The 18,432-nt window shown below is 45.6% G+C and overlaps 1 long non-coding RNA gene across 1 annotated transcript in view; it reads right to left on the reverse strand.

Annotated features, from left to right (window-relative positions):
* The window catches only part of LOC130293519 (uncharacterized), a 108,795-nt gene that overhangs the window by 73,743 nt on the left and 16,620 nt on the right, over nucleotides 1–18,432 (reverse strand). The gene's annotated exons all lie outside the window — the stretch shown is intronic.

Raw genomic sequence — 18,432 nt, forward strand, 5'->3', positions numbered from 1 at the left:
CACCCTGAAGCCCTATAACATTATTGGTCCTGCATGGTGAACGGCATAAAGGAAAAACAAATCTGGAATTGCATTTTATGGTCACATGATGTCCCAGAAATTTTTTTTATAAAAAGTAATCAAAAAGGCTGAATTGGGTATTGTCAAAATTGAACTGACCTGAACCTTATGTTAGTTTTTATTCACGGAAATCTCGGCTCATTCTGGGCTAAGTAGAGATGTAGGTGGTTCTACTTGGTGAAAGTCAGCTCTCTGTTAATGCACACTTATACACTGATAGCTTTCAATCAGTTCTTAGCAACACCCACATGACTCCTTAGTAGAGAAGAGCGAATTTCTGATCTAATTTATTTGCGGCGAATCACTATTAAAAACGGCTATTTCTGGCCTACAGAGAGGCTCAATAGGGGTGTAGAACACTTTGCCTTGTCCTAACATGCAGGGAGTATGCCATGTTAGTGAAATAATACTGTTATTCAGTATGACATACAGATTGCAGGCATCGCTATTATAATCACTGCTGCAGAGCGTTTGGATGTGGCAGATTTTTGATGTAATTTTTATTTAAATAAATTTTAATTTATTTTAATTTTTGGATTACCCAATCTGGTGAGCATCGAGCTGGCGGTCCTCTGCCAGGCGAGATACCACCTGTTCCAGGCCCTGCCTCTCAGCGCCCCCCTAACTGTAAAAGTGCGAATGTTTCATTTAATCAGTTATGGTTCATTGTTATTGCTCCAAGCTGTTTCATTGGATTCTTGTGATAATTCCACAGGTAATATGACATCGACGACCATAGGGCCTCAGTCTTGAAAAGATTACATCGATTTTTTTTAGATTTAAATTTAAGATTTATATTAGATTCTCAAGGTTAATGTCCTGGCGTTTACTTTGAACTAAAACTGTATGACCACAAAATCCAATCTAACAAGGAGTCACATGGCGGCACAATGAAAGAGCCTTGAGGGGGAAGCAGCATGAGGAGACCATATAGTGGCTAAATCCCTAAGATTAAAAGATTAATTTTCAAATTTAAATTGAAGATTTATGGTAGCTAGTGCTACCATAAAACATTTTAGGTAATGTCCAAGGCCCAGCAGCATCAGTAAACCATATAGTGGCTGAATGACAAAGCCTGGAGCTGGCAGAAGCATGAGGAGACCATAGGACTTCACAATCCCTAAGATTAACAGATGAATTTTCAAATTTAAATTGAAGATTTATGGTAGCTAGTGCTACCATAAAAATGTTTAGGTAATGTCCAAGCCCAGCTCACTGAATAGTGGAGCTGAACCCACAGCATAAGATACTTCTTTAATGGAGGGAACAGCATAGGAGAGAGGCATTGGGAGGACAGGGACTGCTCCCGGGCCATGCCAACTGAGGGTTGTGTCTGAGGAACCCACCGACTGTTGACTGGGGGTATCAGAGGTCACTTGTGATGAAGTGGATGACCGTGTTACCCAATCGATGACGGCAGATGGGTTGCTGGTCGAGACACGACCGCTAACTGATACCAGGAGATCAGGCCTCTGCCACTCCTCTGTGCACGTTTTGGCATTTCGGAGGGGAGTATAATACGCTTCACTACGCTTAAAACGGTATTTGTCTAGAACAGCAGCAGGTGTGTACTTTTTGCTGTCCTTTCACAGTATCTAGGCCCTTCAGAGTTTAACAGGTGGAAAATAGTACACCACTTAGATGTTGGTATGTGGTATGCACTTAAGAGGGCAGAAAATGCGTTACAGTATGCTTACAAAAGTATTTGAGTACAATACCAGCCGGTGAGTACTTTTGCCTGGCCTTTCACAGTATCTAGGCCCTTGAGAGTTTAACAGGTACAAAATAATACACCACTTAGATGTAGGCATGTGGTATGCACTTATGAGGGCAGAAAAATGCACTACAGTACGCTTAAAAAAGTATTTGGGTACAATACCAGCCAGTGAGCACTTTTGCAGGGCCTTTCACAGTATCTAGGCCCTTGACAGATTAACAGGTACAAAATAGTACACTACTTAGATGTAGGTATGTGGCATGCACTTATGAGGACAGAAAAATTCTCTAGAGTGCGCTTAAAAAAGTATTTGAGTAAAACACCTACTGGTGAGTACTTTTGCCTGGACTTTCACAATATCTAGACCCTTGAGAGTGTAACAGCTACAAAATAGTACACTACTTAGATGTAGGTATGTGGTATGCACTTATGAGGGCAGAAAAATGTGCTACAGTACGCTTAAAAAAGTAGTTGAGTACAACACCAGCCGGTGAGTACTTTTGCCTGGACTTTCACAGTATCTAGGCCCTTGACAGATTAACAGGTACTGTATGTGGTATGCACTTATGAGGGCAGAAAAATGCGCTACAGTATGCTTAAATGAGTATTTGTGCACACCATAAGCAGTACACAACAGTGACTGCTGGGTATGTATTATACTGTCCACAGACAAGTATAACCAGCAGACCATTTGTTGTGGAACAAAGACACAGAGTTGCGCTAAAAACTTATTCCTCCCTCCTCTGCTAACATCTGAGGCCACTTGTTCAAATGTATGAGGCAACACACAGCTCTCTGTCCCTCTCTGTAATACACTGCAGTAGGCACTGACTGGGAGGTTAATCTCTGCAGTAAAATTTATTTTCTGTGAAACACTGCTCTCTGTCCAACAGAACGCTGACAAGACTAGGAGGTGGAACCCTGCTGGAAAAAGCTTTTCTGTGTAACACACACACACAGGCTGTCTGTCCTATCTCCCTGCAGTGAAAGGAAGAAGTGACGATCCGGAATATGGCTGCAGATTATATAGGGTTGTGACATCACAGGGGTGGCTGGCTGCTGATAGGCTGTATCCTGCATGTGATTCAGGTTCATCCCTCCTACCCCTGTTCCCGCCTTACCAGGATTCCTTACTCCACTAAATGGAGTTTAATTAAGCAATTTGCGCAATAGAATCAAGTTTTTCCTGAAATTCTTAATGAATTCGGATTCGTCAGATTTGATTCGCTCATCTCTACTCCTTAGCCCAGAATGAGTGGAGATTTAAATAAATATATGACTTTTCCCATAAAACTATATATCATTCTGTTCAGCTTTTCCTGCACTGCAACATAATGCCTACAGTTTGGATGGCATTTTTCAATGTGACAGATTCCCTTACAAGTAGTTATCCCAAGAATAAAAATGGCTAGCCGATTTGTGGAGGTTCAACCGCTGAGACCCCGGACAAATCACAAGATAGAAGGTCAGTTGTACCCTAAGTGATTGGAGCAGTAGCATCCATGTTTAGCCACTGCTCAATTCACTGTCTGCAAGACTTCTCTATAGAGAATGAATGGACTGGTGGCTCAGATGATTAACCTTCATTTTTGTAATCATTGGGGGTTTCCAGCAGTCGACCCCCCAATGATCAGTTAGTCATTCCCTATCCTGATGTTAGATTATTTTTAATATTTGGGTGACCATTTTTTGTGTTACAACAAAAAAGTAACAAAGAAGGAGTCCAAAGAAAGTGCCATAAATTATGCCAAATTTATATAAAAAAAAAAATGATGACTGCAGCATTTCATTATTGATCATACTTCCTAGGCATGTTAGACTCACTTCTCTTCCTTAGCCCTCATTCAAATGGCCATAATCTGGCCATATTTTAACTTCAGCCCCATTGAGGGTCTAACGGAGCAAACATAGGGGGATATGTATGAAGGATTTTACACTATTTTTTTAAATGTGATTTGTTGCAATTTTCTTTATATGTTATTTTTTATTCACAGTGTAAGTTGTGATTTCAGTTACAATCATGCATTGGTTTGGAACTCGTTAATTGTGACATTTCGATTTGGCGCGATTTTTGCGCAAATACCTTCATTAAGGCACAAATCCACACCAAAAATAAAATGGCAGAGAAAATAGCTACAACAATAGAATGTAGAACATTTAAACAGTGCCCAACCAGAAAGGGGAAAAGGGACCCTGAACAATAAAATAAACAACTGTTACGCCGAGCGCTGCGGGTCCCCGCTCCTCCCCGGAGCGCTCACAGCGTTCTCCTATTCGCAGCGCCCAGGTCAGACTTAGAACCGGTCCACCGACACGGTCCACGCCAATCCCTCTCTGGCACAGAGGATCCACCTCCAGCCAGCCGAATCGTGACAGTAGATCCGGCCGGTCGCTGACCTCACCACGGTGGTCGCCCAGCAGTCGCAACAGATAGCGCAACAAGGCCACCAGCTGTCTCAACTGACCGTGATGCTACAGCAGCTACTACCACAGCTTCAACAATCATCTCCTCCGCCAGCTCTTGCACCTCCTCCGCAGCGAGTGGCCGCATCCAGCCTTCGCTTATCTTTGCCGGACAAATTTGATGGGGACTCTAAATTTTGCCGTGCTTTTCTTTCACAATGTTCCCTGCATTTGGAGATGATGTCGGACCAGTTTCCAACTGAAAGGTCAAAGGTGGCTTTCGTAGTCAGCCTTCTGTCTGGGAAAGCCCTGTCATGGGCAACACTGCTCTGGGACCGCAATGATCCTGTCACCGCCTCTGTACACTCTTTCTTCACGGAGATTTGAAGTGTCTTCGAGGAACCTGCCCGAGCCTCTTCTGCCGAGACTGCCCTGCTGAACCTGGTCCAGGGTAATTCTTCTGTTGGCGAGTAGGCCATCCAATTCCGTACTCTCGCCTCCGAATTGTCCTGGAATAACGAGGCCCTCTGCGCGACCTTTAAAAAAGGTCTATCCAGTAACATCAAAGATGTGCTGGCCGCACGAGAAATCCCTGCTAACCTGCATGAACTTATTCATCTTGCCACCCGCATTGACATGCGTTTTTCCGAAAGGCGTCAGGAGCTCCGCCAGGATATGGACTTTGTTCGCACGAGGCGGTTTCTCTCCCCAGCTCCTCTCTCCTCTGGTCCACTGCAATCCGTTCCTGTGCCTTCCGCCGTGGAGGCTATGCAAGTTGACCGGTCTCGCTTGACATCTCAAGAGAGGACACGACGCCGCATGGAGAACCTTTGCCTGTACTGTGCCAGTACCGAACATTTCTTGAAGGATTGTCCTATCCGACCTCCATGTCAGGAAAGACGTACGCTGACTCCGCACAAAGATGAGACAGCTCTTGATGTGAACTCTGCTTCTCCACGTCTTACTGTGCCTGTCCTTCTCCTTCTCAGCTATGGCCTTCTTGGATTCCGGATCTGCAGGAAATTTTATTTTGGCCTCTTTCATCAACAGGTTCAACATCCCGGTGACCAGTCTCGCCAGACCCCTCTACATCGCCTCTGTTAATAATGAAAGATTGGACTGTACTGTGCGTTACCGCACGGAACCCCTCTTAATGTGCATCGGACCCCATCACGAAAAAATTGAATTTCTGGTCCTCTCTAACTGCACTTCGGAAATTCTTCTTGAATTACCGTGGCTTCAACGCCATTCCCCAACCCTCGATTGGACCACCGGGGAAATCAAGAACTGGGGTACTGCTTGCCACAAGGACTGTCTTAAGCCTGCTCCCTGTACTGTCAGTCAAGACCCTGTGGTTCCTCCGATATCTGGTCTCCCCAAGGCCTATCTGGATTATGCTGATGTTTTTTGCAAAAAACAAGCAGAGACTTTGCCTCCTCACAGGCCTTATGACTGTCCTATTGACCTCCTCCCTGGTACTACTCCACCCCGGGGCAGAATCTATCCTCTGTCTGCTCCGGAAACACAAGCCATGTCGGAGTACATCCAAGAGAATTTAAAAAAGGGGTTTATCCGCAAGTCTTCCTCCCCTGCCGGAGCTGGATTTTTTTTTGTTTCCAAAAAAGACGGCTCCTTACGCCCTTGCATTGATTACCGCAGACTTAATAAAATCACTGTAAAAAAACGCTATCCCCTACCTCTTATCTCGGAACTCTTTGACCGCCTATGAGGCGCCCACATCTTTACCAAGCTGGACTTAAGAGGTGCATGTAATCTCATCCGCATCAGGGAGGGGGACGAGTGGAAGACCGCATTTAACACCAGAGATGGACACTTTGGGGGAGATGTATCAATGTTGTTATTGGTAGACGTTTTTTGTAGATCATTTTGGTTGGTCTAAATTTGGAGCAATTTCTCCAAATTTATCAAACTTGTGCAAGCCCCATGATAAATTTCGTGCAATGGTCTAAATCTCCACAAAGTTCTATTTGTAGACCTGTTCTACACCTCACAGGAATAGTGGTGTATCCTGGACGCTCGGCTTTTGTTCTATTGTTTTTCAGGATTCCACTGAGGTATTTTTTTGTCCACCAGCAAAAACGCCTGAAAAACGGTCCCAGCTTTTCCTGCATTTTGGTAATTTTTCTTGGGGGAGATTTATCAAAAACTGTACAGAGGAAGAGTAGTGCAGTTGCCCATGGCAACCAATCAGATTGCTTCTTTACAAAAATGAAAGGAGCAATCTGATAGGTTGCTATGGGCAACTGCACCGCTCTTCCTCTACATAGGTTTTGATTAATCTCCCCCTTGTGTTTTTTCTTGCATTTTTGCTGGTGTGCGGAAACAAACATTTTTGTACCCTGTGTGCATTTTTTTCACTGCAGGTACTACTCCAGAGGTCGGATGCAGAGCGCCCGCCCCACGGAGTGTAAGGAGGTAAGTAGTGATGTATAGCATATACATATACAGGGTGCAGAGCATCACTACTTACCTCCGCCCGCTGTATAGTATACAGGGGGCATAGTGTATCCATGTATACTATACAGGAGCCCAGCAAGGAAAGAGTTAACCCACACTGCAGCTCTGAGTTAAATCTTTGTGTGCTCTCCTGTATATACAGCCATCTATAGATGACTGTATATACAGGATACAGTAGGCAGACAAGAACAGTTGGAGGCTCCCTGTTACACACTGCAGTATGGGCGCACTCACCAGGTGAGATCGCAAATGATGTCCTAACCTTTTTTTTCTCATTTCAGATACGTGAATGGGGAGGACAACGTCAGATTCAGTGTATTGCGATGATGACCAGCTTTTTTTTAATGTCAATAAAAGGTTTAATGAGGGCTGTGTGGGGTTTTTTTTTTTTTTTTTTAAATACATTTTTTTTTCAATGCCGGGCTTAGCGTTAGCCAAAAAAACAGCTAGCGCTAACCCCCAATTATTACCCCGTTACCCACCGCCACAGGGTTGCCGGGAAGAGCCAGTACCAACAGGCCTGGAGTGTCAAAAATAGCGCTCCTTGCTGGGGTTATTTAGGTTGGGGAGAGCCAGTAACAATGGTCCTCGCCCACCCTGGTAACGTCAGGCTGTTGCTGATTGGTTGGTATCTGACTGACACTGAAAATATGGGGAACCACACACTTTTTTTTATTACAAAAAAAAAAACAACACATAGGCTTCCCCATATTTTCAGTGTCAATCAGACACCAACCAATCAGCAACAGCCTGACATTACCAGGATGGGCGAGGACCATTGTTACTGGCCCTCCCCAGCCTAAATAACCCCAGCTTGTTACCGCCTAGGCCAAGGAGCGCTATTTTTGATGCTCCGGGCCTGTTGGTACCAGCTCTTCCCGGCACCCCTGTGGCGGTGAGTACCGGGTAATAATTGGGGGTTAGCGCAAGCTGTTTTCGGGGCTAACGCTAAGCCCAGCTTAGTAATAGATTCCGTCTACAAGACAGCTTCCACTACTAAACCTGAAATTTCAATTATAAAAAACACGACACATGAAATAAAAAATGTATTTAAAAAAACACTCCCCCACAGCCCTCGTTAACCCTTTTCTTGACATAAAAAAAATGCTAGTCATCGTCACACTCCACCGAATCTCAGGTAGTCCTCTGCATTCACTTATCTGAAATTACAAGAAAATAAAAACACGAAAAATGGGTCAGTACATTTTTGTCGCTCTCCCCTGGGGAGAGCGCACATAATGCAGTGTGTTCCTAAAGAGGGAGCCTCCAATTGTTGCTAAACTACAACTCCCATCATGGGGGCTGTAGGTAAACAACAGCTGGAGTCTCCCTGTTTGGGAACACACTGCCAAAAAGGCTCTGTTCCCATTATGCAAAACGCATAATGAGAACAGAGCCATACTTATCACCCTGGCTTCAGGCCTGGACTGTGAAGCTCCGCCCCCTAATGATGTCATCACTAGGGGGCAGGGGCGGAGAAGTTGCAAGGGGTCTCAAGAGTGAGACCCCTGAGATCCGTCAGTCTGCCCTTGGACTACTACTCCCATCATGGGAAATTTTGTGTCCCATGATGGGAGTAGTTGTAGTACCGCAGTGCTGAGGGATGGCTCTTACACATCCCCCAGCTGCGAAACTGTATTGTGACTGTTAGGACTACTACTCCCATCATGGACATACTCTGTCCATGATGGGAGTTGTAGTCCTCGGGCTGAAGGACAGATCGCAGCAGGTCATTCTCCAGAGACCCGCTGCGATCTGCATTTATTAACTTAAAAAGCCAGCGGCAACACTGCACTCCCCTCCCCCCCCTCCTCCTGTATACAGATGTCACGATTCATAATCCCCGCCGCCGGGAGAGGGGAGCTCTGATTGGTGGAAAGCTATTCACCACTATACACCAATCCGAGCTCCTGTCTTCTGGTGGGGATTATGAATTGTGACAGGTCTATACAGGGGAGCGAGTGGAGCCGCTTCTACAGTACTGTATATAATTGTTATGTGTATTCCCCCCCCCCCCCCCAGACTAATACTGACCCCTTCTATAGTGAGCGCTGGGACCGCTGTGTGATTGACAGGTCCCCAGCACAAGTGTCCGGCCCCACTGACCTTTATATGTTATAAATCTTTATGATACACACTGCCCGTCCTCCTCTTCATTTTTCTGATGCCGGAGACGAGCGGCTTCTGTATCATAGTCTATAGTCAGAGCGCCCCCTCCCGGCCTCCACACTGCACGGGGCTGGGGTCAGACAACGGCAGGGGGCGCTCTGACTGAAAGCAGAAGCCGCTCGTCTCCGGCACCAGTAGAATGAAGAGGAGGACGGGCAGTGTGTATCATAAAGATTTATAACAAGGTCAGTGGGGCCGGACACTTGTGCTGGGGACCTGTCAATCACACAGCGGTCCCAGCGCTCACTATAGAAGGGGTCAGTATTAGTCTGGGGGGGGGGGGGGGTTCTGTACACATAACAATTATATACTGTAGAAGCGGCTCCACTCGCTCCCCTGTATAGACCTGTCACAATTCATAATCCCCGCCAGAAGACAGGAGCTCTGATTGGTGTATAGTGGTGAATAGCTTTCCACCAATCAGAGCTCCCCTCTCCCGGAGGCGGGGATTATGAATCGTGACATCTGTATACAGGAGTCGGCGACAGCGCAGTGGAGCCGCATGTACCGCCGGCTTTTTAAGTTAATAAATGCAGATCGCAGCGGGTCTCTGGAGAATGACCTGCTGCGATCTGTCCTTCAGTCCCAGGACTACAACTCCCATCATGGACAGAGTCTGTCCATGATGGGAGTAGTAGTCCTAATAGTCACAATAGAGTCCCGCAGACGGGGGATGTGCGTCTCTCAGCGCTCCGGTACTACAACTACTCCCATTATGGGACAGATTCTGTCCCATGATGGGAGTAGTTGTAGTACTGCAGTGCTGAGAGACGGCTCCTGCATCCCCCACCTGCATCTTCCACCGTCTGCCATTTTCTACGAGTCCTTGCTAGCACTCTTAGGTTTAGACTACTTTTCTTGCAAAAAAGCGCAATTGCGCAAAAAAAAACATCTACTTTTTTTTTTGCGCAATTGATAAATACCAGTCCACTGGATTAGGTGGTGTACTGTAGACCAAACTGGTGACAACTTTAGAAAACTGTCCACCCAAAAAAACGCAGCTCTATACAAAAAAAGCGCAATTGCGCAAAATTTGTAGACGTGAAAAATGGTCTAAATGCAATGATACATGTCCCCCTTTGAATATCTGGTTATGCCCTTTGGGCTTTGCAACGCCCCTGCCGTCTTCCAAGACTTTGTAAATGAAATTTTTCGTGATCTTCTATATACCTGTGTTGTGGTTTACCTAGACGATATTCTGATTTTTTCTGCTAACCTAGAAGAACACCGCCAGCATGTCCGCATGGTTCTTCAAAGACTTCGGGACAATCAATTATATGCCAAAATGGAAAAATGTCTCTTTGAATGTCAATCTCTTCCCTTCATAGGATACTTAGTCTCTGGCCAGGGACTACAAATGGACCCAGATAAACTATCAGCCGTATTGGATTGGCCACGCCCCTCCGGACTCCGTGCTATCCAACATTTTTTGGGGTTTGCCAATTATTACAGACAATTTATTCAGCACTTTTCCACTATTGTGGCTCCTATCGTGGCCCTAACCAAGAAAAACGCCAACCCTAAGTCCTGGCCTCCTCAAGCGGAAGACGCATTCAATCATCTCAAGGCTGCCTTTTCTTCTGCTCCCGTACTCTCCAGACCTGATCCATCTAAGCCCTTCTCGCTGGAGGTAGACGCCTCCTCGGTGGGAGCTGGAGCAGTACTCCTACAAAAAAATTCTTCCGGGCATGCTGTTACTTGTGGTTTCTTTTCTAGGACCTTCTCTCCGGCGGAGAAAAACTACTCCATTGGTGATCGAGAACTACTGGCCATAAAATTGTCGCTTGAGGAATGGAGGCACCTGCTGGAGGGATCCAAATATCCAGTTATTATATACACTGATCACAAGAATCTCTCTTATCTTCAGTCTGCCCAACGGCTGAACCCTCGCCAGGCTAGGTGGTCGTTGTTCTTTGCCCGTTTTAACTTTGAAATTCATTTTCGCCCTGCTGACAAGAACATTAGGGCTGATGCCCTCTCTCGTTCATCGGATGCCTCTGAAGTTGAAGCTTCCCCGCAACACATTATTCCTCCGGACTGTCTGATCTCCACTTCTCCAGCTTCCATCAGACAAACTCCTCCAGGGAAGACCTTCGTCTCTCCACGCCAGCGCCTCAGGATTCTCAAGTGGGGACACTCCTCACACCTCGCAGGCCATGCTGGCATCAAAAAATCCATCCAGCTCATCTCTCGATTTTATTGGTGGCCTACCCTGGAAGCTGATGTTGTTGATTTCGTGCGGGCTTGTACAGTCTGTGCCCGGGACAAGACCCCTCGCCAGAAGCCTGCTGGTCTCCTCCATCCTCTGCCTGTTCCTGAACGACCATGGTCTCAGATTGGTATGGACTTTATTACTGATTTACCTTTATCCCATGGCAACACAGTTATTTGGGTGGTCGTTGATCGTTGATCGCTGGCACAGAGGATCCACATCCAGCTAGCCGAATCGTGACAACAACCTGATTGGTTGCTAGAGGAAAATGCAACACTTTTCCCAGGCAGAGGTCTGGATGAATATCCCCCCTAATGCCCAAATTAAAAACAGCAAAAAAGGCCCTGGCTGTGCGATCTTTACCTCTGTAAACCGGCCAAAGTCTCAAGGTCAGATTTAACTGCCACACAGTCAGAAAGTTCTGGGGCAGGAGTCTGGGCCTTTTGTAGGGCTGATAATTTTGGCGCAACTACGCTACATTTGACGCAAAAAAAAAAAAAAAAAGAAAATCACACATTGCAACACCATTACTGATACATACCCCCCATAGTAACTATTTGACAAATTTGCCCGTTGAAGGGATGATAAATCCCCCCAGTGTGTTGATGGTAATAGTGAATATCATCTTTTGAGAACAGAGAACCCATTGTACTTTTTTGCACATGATTGTTGGAAATTTCCATTTGAGCACCTGACCCAAACATACATCCAAATAAAGTGGACAGTATGTGTAGGGAATATCTTCTCCTGGTAAGGTGAAGGGGTTGTGGTAGATTTCTCATATAAATAGCTTATAGTATTTAAAGACAAACATCCAGACACACACCTAGGCTGTCCTCTGAATGTAGAAGCCATAAATCCTTTCCACATTCTGCTTCTCTCCGCAGCTTGCCTGATGGTTATTGAAGGTGAGAACTTCATGTTCTATTCACATTCAGGAACACCATTCACATCACCCTAATGGAAACCCACTGAGATGTATCTATTTTTCTATGGAGAAATTATATTAAACCAACTAATAGAGATGTTATTAAGTCATAGGGTCACCAGGGTCAATGTAAATAATGACTACTTTAGGATACTACTAGAGATGAAAAATTCAATTCGGCCGATTTTTAAAAAAAAATTTGGTTTGATCCGAATTTTTTTGCGGCAAATCTATATTAAAAATGGCTATTTCTGGCCTACAGAAAGCCTCAATAGGGATGTAGAACACTTTGCTGTGTTCTAACACGCATATGGAGTGTGCTGGGGTAGTGAAATAATACTGTTATTCAGTATGACATGCAGATTACAGGCATCGCTTTAAGAATCACTGCTGCAGAGCGGCACAATGACACAGCGTGGAGGTGTTGGCAGCATGAGGAGACCATGTAGTGGCTGAATGACACAGTTTGGAGGTGTTGGCAGCATGAGGAGACCATATAGTGTCTGAATGGCACAACCTGGAGTTGGCAGCAGCATGAGTAGACACTAGGGCTTCACAATCCCTAAGATTAAAAGATGAATTCTGAAATTTAAACTGAAGATTTTGGGTAGCTAGTGCTACCATAACAACATTTTAATTTTCAGACCCAGGCCCAGCAGCATCAGTAAACCACATATTGCCTGAATAACACAGCCTGGAGTTGGCTGAAGCCTGAGGAGACCATACAGTGTCTGAATGGCACAGCCTAGAGTTGGCAGCAGCATGAGGAGACCATTGAAATTTAAGATTTTTAAATTTAAGATTTTGAAATTGAAATTAAGGATTTTGAAATTTAAATTTCACTACTCTGCCTGACATACTTATTGGGTATATGAGGGGAGTACAATACGCTTCACTTCGCTTAAAACAGTGTTTGTCTAGAACTGCAGCAGGTGTGTACTATTGGCTGTCCTTTCATAGTATATAGACCCTTGACAGATTAACAGGTACAAAATAGTACACTACTTAGTGTGTGTACTTGCACACATGTGGTATGCACCTATGAGGGCAGAAAAATGTGCTACAGTATGCTTAAAAATACTTATTTTTACCTGTGTCCCAGATTCCAAAATTCCTTTATAATCAAAAATTGTCAGAATACCACCTGACATTCAAAAAAATAAAATGATACATACATTCTCTGAAGAAAAGGATCCTTCATTAGATGACAATATGAGTATTGTGTGTTCCACTGACATTAGCTCATCGGAGGAACAGGAAAACATGATAAAACTTAATTCTGCAACTGAAGAACCACAACAAAGAATGAACGACCTAAAGCCTACTGGAACTGAGGAACTTCATAATGGTAAATCTACCTCCTGGGATAGTCAGTCAATTCCAACAGCCGGTGGTCAGTATCCACAGTTCCCTGTTTCTGCTTGTCCTTGGCAATATTCCTTTAATTACTGCTCTGGTATCAACATAGCAATAATGCTGGGAGAGTAACTCAAGGATATCCACATGTTTCCTACAATACACAGTCAATATATGGAGACCATAGAGTGGCTGAATAACAGGCTGAGCGCAGTATGATTCATCCGACCACCGGCAACCAGGAAGTGGATTGCGGAGGAGATCGGAGCCGGTTACCAGAGGCCCTGGGGGAGCGGAGGAAGGTATGTACATCTTAATTTTTTTACTGCCGGCAGTATGGGTGACAATTTTTATATTCCGGAGTTCTCCTTTAAACCTTTAGGAATCAGGAGAACTGCCTACCTCTGTGTCCTCTGATCAACACTCCTAGAATATTAGATCTCTACAGCATCTGTAGGACAAACCAGTGCCTTCCTCTACCTGCCCACTCAGTAAAAGTAGGCAGGTAGGTAGCCAGGTAGGTAGCTAACTAGGTAGTTAAGTATTCAGGAATTTAGTATTCAGGTAGCTTTGCAACAGCTTGAGGTACATTGGTTGGGAAAACACTGCCTTTGTAGCTACAGATGTGGTAAAGATAGCGGTGGGGAGGTACAGGTGCGTTTACTATAGAGAGGGAGCAACTCCCAGTCATTGTTGTGTGTCTGTAATTTCTAAAAAAAAGTGTTTCCAAACCAATGTACCTCAAGCTACATTGGCTGGGAAACACTGCCTTAGAAATGGCGTTTCACAACCAATGTGCCTCCAGATGACTGGGCATGCTGTGAGTTGTTGTTTTGCAACAGCTACAGAGGTATAGACGGAGAAAAGATGGGTGAGGGAGAAAAATTGCAGTGAGGAGATGTTAAGGAGGTGGGATCGTGGTGTGGGGTCACGTGGAAATTGCAGCTACCCAACAGCTGCTGCCGGCAAGTACCTTTGTAAAGTTTTGAATGCCGCGGCCACACAGAGCCGTACTTATCTTACGTGCGGCACATTGGCCACCGCTGTCTTAAAGCAGCCATGGCATTAATTGTAAACATTAATGAGCGGCGGCCTTAGAACCGGGGCTACTGACAGAACACCTGGGGCTATAGCTCTGTTATGCACTATGGGGGACATGTATCATTGCATTTAGACCATTTTCACGTCTACAAATTTTGCGCAATTGCGCTTTTTTTGCATAGAGCTGCGTTTTTATTGGTGGACAGTTTTCTAAAGTTGTCACCAGTTTGGTCTACCGTACACCACCTAATCCAGTGGACTGGTATTTATCAATTGCGCAAAAAAAAAGTAGATGGGTTTTTTTTGCGCAATTGCGCTTTTTTGCAAGAAAAGTAGTCTAAACCTAAGAGTGCTAGCAAGGACTCGTAGAAAATGGCAGACGGTGGAAGATGCAGGTGGGGGATGCAGGAGCCGTCTCTCAGCACTGCAGTACTACAACTACTCCCATCATGGGACAGAATCTGTCCCATAATGGGAGTAGTTGTAGTACCGGAGCGCTGAGAGACGCACATCCCCTGTCTGCGGGACCCTATTGTGACTGTTAGGACTACTACTCCCATCATGGACAGACTCTGTCCATGATGGGAGTTGTAGTCCTGGGGCTGAAGGACAGATCGCAGCAGGTCATTCTCCAGAGACCCGCTGCGATCTGCATTTATTAACTTAAAAAGCCGGCGGTATATGCGGCTCCACTGCGCTGCCGCCGGCTCCTGTATACAGATGTCACGAGGGGAGCTCTGATTGGTGGAAAGCTATTCACCACTATTAGCCAATCAGAGCTCCTGTCTTCTGGCGGGGATTATGAATTGTGACAGGTCTATACAGGGGAGCAGGTGGAGCCGCTTCTACAGTATATAATTGTTATGTGTACTGTACCCCCCCCCCCCCCCCAGACTAATACTGACCCCTTCTATAGTGAGCGCTGGGACCGCTGTGTGATTGACAGGTCCCCAGCGCTAGTGTCCGGCCCCACTGACCTTGTTATAAATCTTTATGATACACACTGCCCGTCCTCCTCTTCATTCTTCTGATACCGGAGATGCGCGGCTTCTGCTTTCACTATAGTCAGAGCGCCCCCTGCCATTGTCTGACCCCAGCCCCGTGCAGTGTGGAGGCCGGGAGGGGGCGCTCTGTCTATAGACTATGATACAGAAGCCGCGCGTCTCCGGCATCAGAAGAATGAAGAGGAGGACGGGCAGTGTGTATCATAAAGATTTATAACAAGGTCAGTGGGGCCGGACACTTGCGCTGGGGACCTGTCAATCACACAGCGGTCCCAGCGCTCACTATAGAAGGGGTCAGTATTAGTCTGGGAGGGGGGGGGGGGTACAGTACACATAACAATTATATACTGTAGAAGCAGCTCCACTCGCTCCCCTGTATAGACCTGTCACAATTCATAATCCCCACCAGAAGACAGGAGCTGTAATTGGTGTATAGTGGTGAATAGCTTTCCACCAATCAGAGCTCCCCTCTCTCGGCGGCGGGGATTATGAATCGTGACATCTGTATACAGGAGGAGGGGGGGGGAGGGGAGTGCAGCGTTGCCGCTGGCTTTTGTTAATAAATGCAGATCGCAGCCGGTCTCTGGAGAATGACCTGCTGCGATCTGTCCTTCAGCCCGAGGACTACAACTCCCATCATGGACAGAGTCTGTCCATGATGGGAGTAGTAGTCCTAACAGTCACAATACAGTTTCGCAGCTGGGGGATGTGTAAGAGCCATCCCTCAGCACTGCGGTACTACAACTACTGCCATCATGGGACACAAAATTTCCCATGATGGGAGTAGTAGTCCAAGGGCAGACTGACGGATCTCAGGGGTCTCACTCTTGAGACCCCTTGCAACTTCTCCGCCCCTGCCCCCTAGTGATGACATCATTAGGGGGCGGAGCTTCACAGTCCAGGCCTGAAGCCAGGGTGGTAAGTATGGCTCTGTTCTCATTATGCGTTTTGCATAATGGGAACAGAGCCTTTTTGGCAGTGTGTTCCCTCCCAAACAGGGAGACTCCAGCTGTTGTTTACCTACAGCCCCCATGATGGGAGTTGTAGTTTAGCAACAATTGGAGGCTCCCTCTTTAGGAACACACTGCATTATGTGCGCTCTACCCAGGGGAGAGCGCAAAAAATGTCATTTCAGATAAGTGAATGCAGAGGACTACCTGAGATTCGCTGGAGTGTGACGATGACTAGCATTTTTTTAATGTCAATAAAAGGGTTAACGAGGGCTGTGGGGGAGTGTTTTTTTAAATCCATTTTTTATTTCATGTGTTGTGTTTTTTATAATTGAAATTTCAGGCTTAGTAGTGGAAGCCGTCTTGTAGACGGAATCTATTACTAAGCTGGGCTTAGCGTTAGCCCCGAAAACAGCTAGCGCTAACCCCCAATTATTACCCCGGTACTCACCGCCACAGGGGTGCCGGGAAGAGCCGTTATCAACAGGCCCGGAGCATCAAAAATAGCGCTCCTTGGCCTAGGCGGTAACAGGCTGGAGTTATTTAGGCTGGGGAGGGCCAGTAACAATGGTCCTCGCCCATCCTGGTAATGTCAGGCTGTTGCTGATTGGTTGGTGTCTGATTGACACTGAAAATATGGGGAAGCCTATGTGTTGTTTTTTTTTTTGTAATAAAAAAAAGTGTGTGGTTCCCCATATTTTCAGTGTCAGTCAGATACCAACCAATCAGCAACAGCCTGACGTTACCAGGGTGGGTGAGGACCATTGTTACTGGCTCTCCCCAACCTAAATAACCCCAGCCAGGAGCGCTATTTTTGACACTCCAGGCCTGTTGGTACTGGCTCTTCCCGGCAACCCTGTGGCGGTGGGTAACGGGGTAATAACTGGGGGTTAGCGCTAGCTGTTTTTGTGGCTAACGCTAAGCCCGGCATTGAAAAAAAAATGTATTTAAAAAAAAAAAAACACTCCCCACACAGCCCTCATTAAACCTTTTATTGACATAAAAAAAAAGCTGGTCATCATCGCAATACACTGAATCTGACGTAGTCCTCCCCATTCACGTATCTGAAATGAGAAAAAAAAGGACATCATTTGCGATCTCACCTGGTGAGTGCGCCCATACTGCAGTGTGTAACAGGGAGCCTCCAACTGTTCTTGTCTGCCTACTGTATCCTGTATATACAGTCATCTATAGATGGCTGTATATACAGGAGAGCGCACAAAGATTTAACTCAGAACTGCAGTGTGGGTTAACTCTTTCCTTGCTGGGCTCCTGTATAGTATACATAGATACACTATGCCCCCTGTATACTATACAGTGGGCGGAGGTAAGTAGTGATGCTCTGCACCCTGTATATGTATATGCTGTACATCACTCCTTACACTCCGTGGGGCGGGCGCTCTGCATCTGACCCCTGGAGTAGTACCTGCAGTGAAAAAAATGCACACAGGGTACAAAAATGTTTGTTTCCGCACACCAGCAAAAATGCAAGAAAAAACACAAGCGGAGAGATTAATCAAAACCTATGTAGAGGAAGAGCGGTGCAGTTGCCCATAGCAACCTATCAGATTGCTTCTTTCATTTTTGTAAAGAAGCAATCTGATTGGTTGCCATGGGCAACTGCACTACTCTTTCTCTATACAGTTTTTGATAAATCTCCCCCAAGAAAAATTACCAAAATGTAGGAAAAGCTGGGACCGTTTTTCAGGCGTTTTTGCTGGTGGACAAAAAAAAAACCTCAGTGGAATCCTGAAAAACAATAGAACAAAAGCCCAGCGTCCAGGATACACCACTATTCCTGTGAGGTGTAGAACAGGTCTACAAATAGAACTTTGTGGAGATTTAGACCATTGCACGAAATTTATCATGGGGCTTGCACAAGTTTGATAAATTTGGAGAAATTGCTCCAAATTTAGACCAACCAAAATGATCTACAAAAAACGTCTACCAACAACAACATTGATACATCTCCCCCTATGTCCATTTTGGTACAAACCTACTTCCAGGGGTCCAGGCTTTTTACCTCCTAAAACAATATCTGGCTGCATTTTAGAATAAAAGCATTAACTTCATGAATTGTCAAATATCTTGATAAGAACTTTCACATTGTTATT

Source organism: Hyla sarda, chromosome 1, assembly GCF_029499605.1.
Source record: "Hyla sarda isolate aHylSar1 chromosome 1, aHylSar1.hap1, whole genome shotgun sequence".
Classification (NCBI taxonomy): domain Eukaryota; kingdom Metazoa; phylum Chordata; class Amphibia; order Anura; family Hylidae; genus Hyla; species Hyla sarda.